Here is a 9,851-nt window from a genome sequence, read left to right on the forward strand (position 1 = left end):
TAAGTAATCCAAAATAGATAAAAATCTTTCACTGGGTGTGTTTTAAATCAATAAATGCAAATTACCTATACTTACTATGCAAAGCATGATGTTTACATCATGGAATGTCTATCCTAAGTAAATTAATATCATATGTGTATATATATACACACACACACACATATATATATATAATTGAACTATACTTTTTTTTTGTCATGAAAATGCAAATTCTTTCAGTAAGTTGTCAAGACTACATGTTATTGACCAAAATCATCACATTGTACAAGTTGGTATGATTGATTTCTTGATCATATTTCATAATGAAATATGGTCTTATCTAATGAAATCTTATCTTTTTTGATCACCTCCCTCCTTAGCCCCTAAGAATCACCACTGTATTCTCTGTCCTCCATGAACTCAAGGGTTTTAGCACCAAGTGCGGTCTTAGTCTTTGTGTGGCTGGTTCACATCACTGAGCATGGTGTTTCACATGAGGTATGCATGTGGCATAATCCATATTACAGATCTTCTGCCTTGTTGAGGGTTAAATAGTGTCCACTGTGTCTACCTGTCAGAGTCCATGAATGCACTGATGGCCTCCGGCTGATTTCACATAATGAATCGATGCTGCCATGGGGTAGCAGATTTTTCTTCAAGGTACTCATTTAATACCCTCTGGATCTACATCTAGCATTGGGATTGCTGGATAATATAGACATTCTACTATTGGCTCCTGAGGAGCGTCCATCCCACCTCCCTTAATGGACCCATTGGCTTACACTCCCACAACTGTGTGTGGTTTCTTGTTCCTCTGCATCCTCACCAGCAGGTATCTTTTGTCACTTTGACAGCAAACACTGTAATAAATATGAGGTGATGGCTCCCGGTGCTTCTGATTTTATTTCCCTGGTGATCAATGTCATTTATCAAATTTTCATATACCTGCCGGCCATTTGTATGCCTTCTCTTGATAAATATATATTCAAGTCATTAAAACAAAAGTGGCTTCATCCTGATGACCTGTCTGACTTTTCTTTTTTTTTTTTTTAAATTCTTTCTGTTCTTTTTAATGTTAACCATATGTTAGATAGATGGTTTGAAGACATTTTCTCCCAGCTTGTAGATTTTGGCTTCATTCTGTTGACAGTTTTCTTGTCTTTATAGTTTGGTATAGTTTTGTGAGTACATTTTCGCTCTTGTCTTGGATTCTGGTCATTCCCTAAAAACTACTGTCCAGACTGAAGTATTAGAGATTTCTTTATTTGTCTTTGACTACAAGTTACATTATTTAAGATCTTAAATATATTCTGCATTTATCTACATATACATTTAAGAAGCCAATTTCACCCTCCTGTATATGATGATCCAGATTTTGAAGTACAACTTACTGAACAAACTGCTCTTGCCCATGGCATCCTTCTTGTGTCTTTGTTGGATAATCATTTAATCATGGAAACTGATTTCTCAGATGTATACTTATTGATCTGTGTCTGTTTCTTGATAGAGCCATAGTGTTCAGTTACTATAGCTCTATGGCAGCCAGACAGCATGACGTTTTCATGTTTATTCTCTTAGCATACAAGTTCGTTGGCTGTTTGGATTCCTTTGTGGTTCGTGTAAATTTTACGAATTTTTTTTCTATTTCTGCAGCAAAGTCTTGGAGTTTTTACAGGGTTGGCACCGAGTCTGTTGATTTCCTTTATAGAGGGTAGATATTATGACGGTTTTAATCTTGAAATCTTTCATGTATGGCGCCTCCCCCTTTCTTTGTACAGTCTTCCGTTTCTCTCATTGGGGCTTGTTTTGTGATTGCCAGGGTGTGTCTCTTTCATCTACTTTGTTGAGCTTTTCCTTACACGTTAGATGCCATTGTAAAGTCATTTTTTTGGCTTTGTTTTGGAAATACCATTGCTGGCACTGGCATAGATGGAAGCATGATGGAATTTGTTTCCTGAGCATTGTGGAATTCAATGAATGTTTGTGACAGATTCTTTGGTACAGTCTTTAAGGATTTCTCTATGTAAGATCTTGTGGTTTTCTTTATGTGTAACATCTGTCAAAGACAGGATGTTAGAGGCAGAAGCAATTTAGTGGTTTTTTGTTATTGTTTTTCTAATTTTGATGAATTTTGTGTCTTTTCTTGCTGCATTTATCGGACTCTGACTCCCAGCACTATGCCAAATGAAAATGGTAAACGTGACATATTTTCCCTGTCCCTTGGAAGATAAACTTCCAATTTTTAAGCTTTGAGGGTCACTGTGGTTGGCATATTGGCTTTTATTGTTGATATATATTCACTATGACATCCAATTTTTGAGATGTTCTATCATAAGATGTTGCTAAGTTTTGATAAATTCTGAGTGAATGGAGATTCAGGTTGTATCCTTCATTCTGTGAGTGTGGTGCATTGCATTTAACACATTTGAAAACCTTAAGCCATCATTCTGTGGATATGTTGTATCATCATCATGTCTGTGCACATTGAACCACATTCTTTGAATATGTTGTGTAGTATTCAGTACATTCACACACATTGAACCATCCTTGCCTTCCCGGTATTAACACGCTTCACCCCGAGGGGCACTTCCTCTCCTGTGTTTTCCATTTTAGCCTGCAAGGAATTGCTGAGGCATGTTTGCACATATGTTCATTAGGAATGTTGACCTACAATGTTTTCTCTTGTGTGTGTTTGCACATATGTTCATTAGAAATGTTGACCTACAATATTTTTTCTTGTAGTATCTTTGTGTGTCTTTGGTGTTAGGTTAATGATGACTTTCTAGGAATGATTGTGAAAACATTCTTCCTTCAGGTTTTTGGAAGAGTTGGAGAATTAATATAAATTCATTTTTAATTTTTTTCTAGAATTCACAGCAAATCCATCAGACTATGGGCTTTTCTTTGACAGGATGCTTCAGACTCTGTCCTCATTATTAATTTGTTCACTTTTTTATTTCTGTAATATTTAGTTTATTAGGTTACGAATTTGGGGGTTTGTTTTATGTTCAGGTTACCCTAATAACTAACATACAGTTGTTCATAGAATTCTCTTCTCCTGCACACAGATGTGTTTTTATTATTGCTGCTCTTTGTTCATTTCTGATTTTATTAATAACCAATGCCACATGTTATTTGTCTTATTTTTGTTTTTGTGGTTAATCCAGCTAAATATTTTTCAACATTTTATCTTTTCACACAATCAGCTCTTTATTTCAGTATGTTTCTCATTATTTGTCTAATCTGCATTTCATTTGATTTTGCTCTGATCTTTAGTACTTCCTCCCTTTTACCACTGGTCTCCTTGGTTTATTTTTCTTTCTCTTGTTTCTTGAGCCATGGTGTTGTTTCTTTCAAATTGTTCTTTTTGATGTGGATCTTTGTTGCCATAAACCCTCCTTTTTAGAACTGTTTTGGCTGTGTCCCATATTTCACATATTGTACATCAGTATTTGTTTCAGTGTCTTTTCCATCTTTCCTTTTAATGTTTTCATTTGGTCCATTGTGTAATTGCTGTGGGATGGTCTGTATATTGCTCTGATTGGTCAATAAATAAAACACTAATTGGCCAGTGGCCAGGCAGCAAGTATAGGCGGGACTAACAGAGAGGAGAAATTGAGAGAACAGGAAGGTGGAGGGAGACACTGCCAGCCGCCGCCATGACAAGCAGCATGTGAAGATGCTGGTAAGCCACGAGCCACGTGGCAAGGTATACATTTATAGAAATGGATTAATTTAAGATATAAGAACAGTTAGCAAGAAGCCTGGCACGGCCATACAGTTTGTAAGCAATATAAGTCTCTGTGTGTTTACTTGGTTGGGTCTGAGCGGCTGTGGGACTGGCAGGTGAGAGAGATTTGTCCTGACTGTGGGCCAGGCAGGAAAACTCTAGCTACATGTAATCACCAGGTATTTGTGTGTTTTCTGAAGTTCTTCTAGTTGCTGATTTCTACTTTTATAGTATCGTGGTAAGAATCTGGGTGTGGCTTCAGCCTTACCAAACCTGCTAAGATATATTTTATGGTTAAGGATATGTTCTGTATATACTTCAGAAAATGCTCAGTCTGCTGCAGTTGAATGACAGGTTCATTGTTTGCATCAGTTCCATTCAATAAACAGTAGGTCCGTGTCTTGTTGTGTCCTGCAGGGCTTCAGGGATGAGCATAACTGGGATGACAAAGGAATGAACCAAGGACAGACGAACAGATACAAACATGGTCAACTGGGCTGATGGGGTGGTACCAACTACACAGCAACCAGAATTTAAGCATGTGCAGAAGAAATAGGGGTTAGCTAGTCCCTGTAGGAGGTCTCTAGGGGAGCAGTCTCAGGGCGCAGTCATCCAGGAGAAGGAAGCTGCAGTGGATGGCTTCTGCCCATGCTGGTCAACTGTGGATAATCAGAGGCGCTTGGACCAGAAGAAGGCTTTGATGTTCCCATGGGTCCTGGGCATGCTGGTTGCCTGTGTCAGCAACACATATTCCCTCATGACTTCATCCACTCCTTACATATTCTTTCAGGGCTTCTTCCACTCAGCAATGTCTGAAGTTTCTGAGTTTAGGTCACAAGTTTACAAGTTTAGGTTAGAAACTGGGTGAGTGTTCTAGGCATGTGAGATAGAGTTAAGGCCAAGTAAAAATGTGTAGCCACAGCAGCACAATTTTGTTCAGTCTTTCCTGGATTTTTTCCACATCTCTGACATTATTGAAGAAGCATAGGCCAGCATTCTCTAGAATTCTCTGCATATAAGCAGGGCTCGAGTGAGTCTAGTGCTGGGAAAATGACAAATGTTATTTGCTGACAGATTTTGGGAGTCCACTGAAATATTCATGCACAGACAGAAGGGTCACTGTGGAATATTTCCAGGATTGTGGGGTGTCCACAGACTGTCAGAAATATTGTCACACTTTAGCTCCTAACAGTGTCTGCAGCAACTTCTCATTGTAGCAAAGTCTCTAAAGTTCACAAAGGATTATATGTCTGTCTATCTATCTATCTATCTATCTATCTATCTATCTATCTATCTATCTATCTATCCATCCATCCATCCATCCATCCATCCATCCATCCATCTATCCATCTATCTATCTATCTATCTATCTATCTATCTATCTATCTATCTATCTATCATCTATTTATCTATCATCCATCCATCCATCCATCCATCCATCTTTCTATCATCTATCTATCTATCTATCTATCTATCTATCTATCTATCTATCTATCTTCTATCAATCTAGCAATCAATCTGTCTCATCTATCTATCTATCTATCTATCTATCTATCTATCTATCTATCATCATCATCTATCAGCTTTCTATTTATCATGTCGTATCTCTCTATCATCTATCTACATATCTATCAATCATTTATCTATATATTATCATCATTATCTGTCATCTATTTCTAACTACCATTATCATCATTATCTATTATCTATCAATCTATGTGTTTATCTAACTATCATATCTATCAATCATCTCTCTCTCTCATCTATTTACCTACCTATCATCTATTTATCTCTTTATCTATCTCCACCATCATCATCTATCATCTATTTATCTGTCATATGTACATATATTATATAAGTATCTATTGATACTTTTATCAATTCTTTGAGAAGTTCATACCCATAAAATACATTTTGAACATATTCATTCCCCAATCCTCCCCCTAAACTCTTCTCAGATCTACCTCCCTCCTTCCCACCCTCACAACTTTATGTCTTCTTTTTTCTATACCTGCCAAGTCCAATTTCTGTTATGTGTAACTCTCAGGAGTCTGTGGCCATCCACCAGAGCATGATCAACTTACGGAGACCACACCCTTAGGGGACACTGAGTGTCCTTTCTTCAGAGGCTATTAGCCGCTACTAACTCCTCACCTGTGCGTAGAAGCCTTGAGCCTGAGACTATGGCAGTCCACCTGTAGCTTGGTACCTGCACTGTTAATATTTTGTTGTTTACTGAATGTTGAATGAATGACACTGGTGTTTCAGCTGACATAGTGCTCAATTCTTGCAAGGTGTGGTCATGATTAATAAGGGTCCTGGAGATCCTTTGAAGGTCACAGATAGGACTCAAACAGGGAGTTTTATTGAGTTGAGGCATGTGCTGGATGACAGGAGACATTCTTTCCATATTCCAAATGAGAATGTGAAAGATAGAATTTAGTGGTCTGTCTGGTTCAATTTGTGATATTCGTGCTGGTGAAAATCCATCAGCTCATTAGCGACTAGCTGGCCACACTTCCAGACTCCCCACTGAGATGGCTTTTTAGCAAAAATTAATAACATGTGTTGACATTAACCTGCTGAAAGTAAAAAAAAAAAGTGATATTTGTTGGACATTTGTGTTTTCTGAGTGAGAAGTTTCCAGTTTAAAAAAAAATGTAGAAGAAGTGACCATTTTTCAAAAGAGCTGAGGCTGGGCCTCCGTTAGAAGGACTCCTTTACATGAAGCAGGACTGAGGCTGAGGGAAAGGAGGGGTATTGGGGTTGGTCTAGCCTTGGTCTACATAAAGCTGAACCCAGCAGGGGTTTGGAGCTCTGTGAAGTTCACACTGGGACTCGGTTTCCCTGTTCATGGGTACATTAGGAGATTGGGAAGAATGGGATTATTTCAGTAGGCATGAGGGATGGACAAAAGGTGGGGGCAGAAAATGTCAGTGATGTAGTATTTAAAATTTGGTTTGCTAAGTCCAAGCAGTTAGACCATTCAGAATAAGAGGGGACAGAAATTAAGGCCTTCAGGCTGCATGCAGATTCACTGGTATGAGTTCACTTCCTATCTGAAACATCTGGAGTCTGATGATAGTGTCCTGGCAGTGGAGAAAATGTACACGCCCCAGAGCTGGATCCTATTCTGTAGTGTCCCTCTTTCTAATCTGTGTTTGGCTGAGGCACCCCCCTGTTAGATGGTGCCACCCACATTCACAGAGGGTTCATCCTATCAGAGAGAGTTAGATGGGAGATATCCTGTGTGTCTGGATAATGCTGTTCAGCTCATTAAAAAAAATCCCAGTGCCAGATGTGAGAGATGGCCTTATTAGTTGGTCACGGAAGTCCAAGAACCCCCAAACAGCACAGGCTCTTGTCCCTTTTCTTGGCTTCCTCCAGAGCTAACTGTAAGGTCCTGTTGCTGCAGGCATACCACATCTTGGTTGCAGTGTGTAAAGATTTCAATGGATGCTCCCTCCCTCCTGCCTATCTTCATTCAATGTGTAGGAAGGTTCTGTTTGTAGGCCGGGAGATAAGTCATCAGTGATCCTAGCCAGCCGAGAACCCTGGGTCCTACACTGCCAATCTGCCTTACTCAGAGGAACCTCTTTGCCACAAGTGACTATGAATGCAGAGACCTGTTGCTGCTTAGGGTCCTGAGAGTAAGTGACAGGCGAATGCTAACTACAAAGCGAATATTTACTAACACTTTTGAGGCTCAGGGATCATTGTGGAAGAAATTGAAAGAATGTGAAAAACAGAAGACAGGGATCAGGGCTGTGAAATGCTGGCTTTGGACTATAGCCCAGCCAATGTCGTCATGACCTCATAGTAGCTGTGGCTATCTGCACTTGGCTTACAGAAGACTGGGCTCATCATAGTCAACCATGGACTGGGAGGGGTATGGAGCCCTATTTCTTCCTGCTGAAGTATAGGCTACTGATGAATTCTGAGAGAGTACTGTTACATCATCTTTCCTTGTGAATCCATGGAGGAGCTCACCAGGCTCAGTTGGATGATTCCAAAGCCATAACCACACAGATGCCCAGTTGAACTCAGTGAGTCTCAAAAGAGGAGGGGGAGATATGAGTGTTCAAGAGGAAAATGTATTGAGGAAAGAGGTTAATACAGGTAGGAGGATCATTAGAAGGGGTTGGGAGTGTGACAGTCAGAATGCAGTGTATACATTATATATATACATGTATATATGTGTATATATACATATAAAATTGTTAAACAATTTAATAAAAGTTATAAAAATTAAAAATAAAGTATATACCTCTTCTATCTTCTCAAGGCCACTGGCAACTGAATTAATCTTTAAAAGGCCCTATACTCCTCACTATGAGATTAATTGTGACATTGGTAACACACAATTTGCTCCCATTAACAGTTACTGAGTGTGTGGTAAGCATCTAGCAATCATAAAATTGTTGGTTGTCTGTTGCTGTGGTAAAATAGCATGACCAAAAACTTCTAAAAAGTTTAGTGAAGAAAGAGTTTCTTTTGGCTTATGGTTCCAGAGAGAAAGAGTCCATAATGGCTGGGAAGTCATGGTACTGTGGAAAGGGCAGGAAGTGGTCTGGTCACACTTCACTCACAAAAAACAGACACACACACACACACACACACACACACACACACACACGGGAGGAGAGAGAGAGACAGACAGAGAGACACAGACACAGAAAGAGACAGAGAGAGACAGAGAGAGAGACAGACAGAGACAGAGACAGAGAGAGACAGGGAGACAGACGAGAGAGAGAGAGAGAGAGAGAGAGAGAGAGAGAAGGAAGCAGGATGAGGTTATAAGAAAAGTCTGTCCCCCCCATGAACCTCCACCTTCTAAAGGTCCTACAACCTCTCCTAACAGCATCATCAACTGGAGATATTTCTCATTCAAACCACCAAGAGGGGATTTTCACTATTCTTCAAGTTAGAAATGTACCATTACTTATGAACATTTTTTTCAATATAGAAGTGATTAAAATTAAAATAGTTTAAGTAAACCATTTACCTTGAGTTGTTGAGGAGAAATGTGTATATTTCAATATACGTATCCATTCTGTGTTCAAGTCATTAAATATTTTAGTATATTAATTTCTTTTAGATATAAACAGAGTTCTGTGGTGGCCCCCAAAGCTCTGAGGAGACTCCTGAGGCTCCTAATTCTTTGTGTTGAAACATCTTGTAGGATTTTTAGTAAAGCTCCATTTTGCACAGGGCAGTGAATTGACCATATGGGTGTAACTGAGGATACAGATGAGCAGGCATTAAAAACAGGAGGATTGTTCTTTGTGGGCCAGAAATAATCAGTCAAGCCTTCTCACTGGCGAAGGCTGATCCTAGTGAGAGAGGTTTGAAGCAAGGAGAGGATTCAATACTGGACCAAGATGAAGGATCATGTAGGAGAAAATGGACCTGAGGGAGCTCAAACATTTCCAAGGAGTCACAGGCTGAGAGCCCTCCAGGATCACCCCTGCAATCATTGGGAACTCCACTTTCCAACCAGCTGAGTGATCTTGGAGTCATTCCTTCCCAGTCAAGTTGCAGAACAGACTATAGCCTGAACCTCCTGATCTCACCCTGTTGCACCTGCCTCCTGATGGACCAGAAAAAGCAGGAGGTATGTGCTGTAGAAGCTCTGAGTTAAAAGGCATGACCCACTGCAAAGGATGGTGTGAATCCAGTGTCCTGACTGACTCACCACCAGCACAGGATGGTGTGAATCCAGTGTCCTGATACTTGGAAAGCCTTCAAGTTCTCCCCACACCTTTGGTACTTTTTTTTTTTTTGCCAAGTTTCAGAGTCAGTGAGATTTTCTGTCTGGTCAAAATGCAGAGAAACTAGGCCAGTTGGAAACAAGGCCTTGTCTACAAGTTAGAGTTAGGAAGACGTTACATAGTTCACTCCTCTAAATATGAGTTATTAAAGTATGGATGGGGGCACCTTTGGTCTAAGGGGGTTGGGCGGGTTGAGATTTTCTTCCATTTCCCATTTCCCTGTATAAAGTGGCTCCACAGTGAATGACCAGAACGTCACACTGTGTACAGATTGTTTCTCTCTGGGCAGCATCTAGTGTGTTATGCCTTTCATTTTTAATTTAAAAAATTGTGATAATATGAAATTATGAGGAATCAACTCTACCCCCTGT

This window comes from Peromyscus californicus, unplaced genomic scaffold, assembly GCF_007827085.1.
Source record: "Peromyscus californicus insignis strain IS unplaced genomic scaffold, ASM782708v3 Scaffold_1__1_contigs__length_55948999, whole genome shotgun sequence".
Lineage (NCBI taxonomy): Eukaryota > Metazoa > Chordata > Mammalia > Rodentia > Cricetidae > Peromyscus > Peromyscus californicus.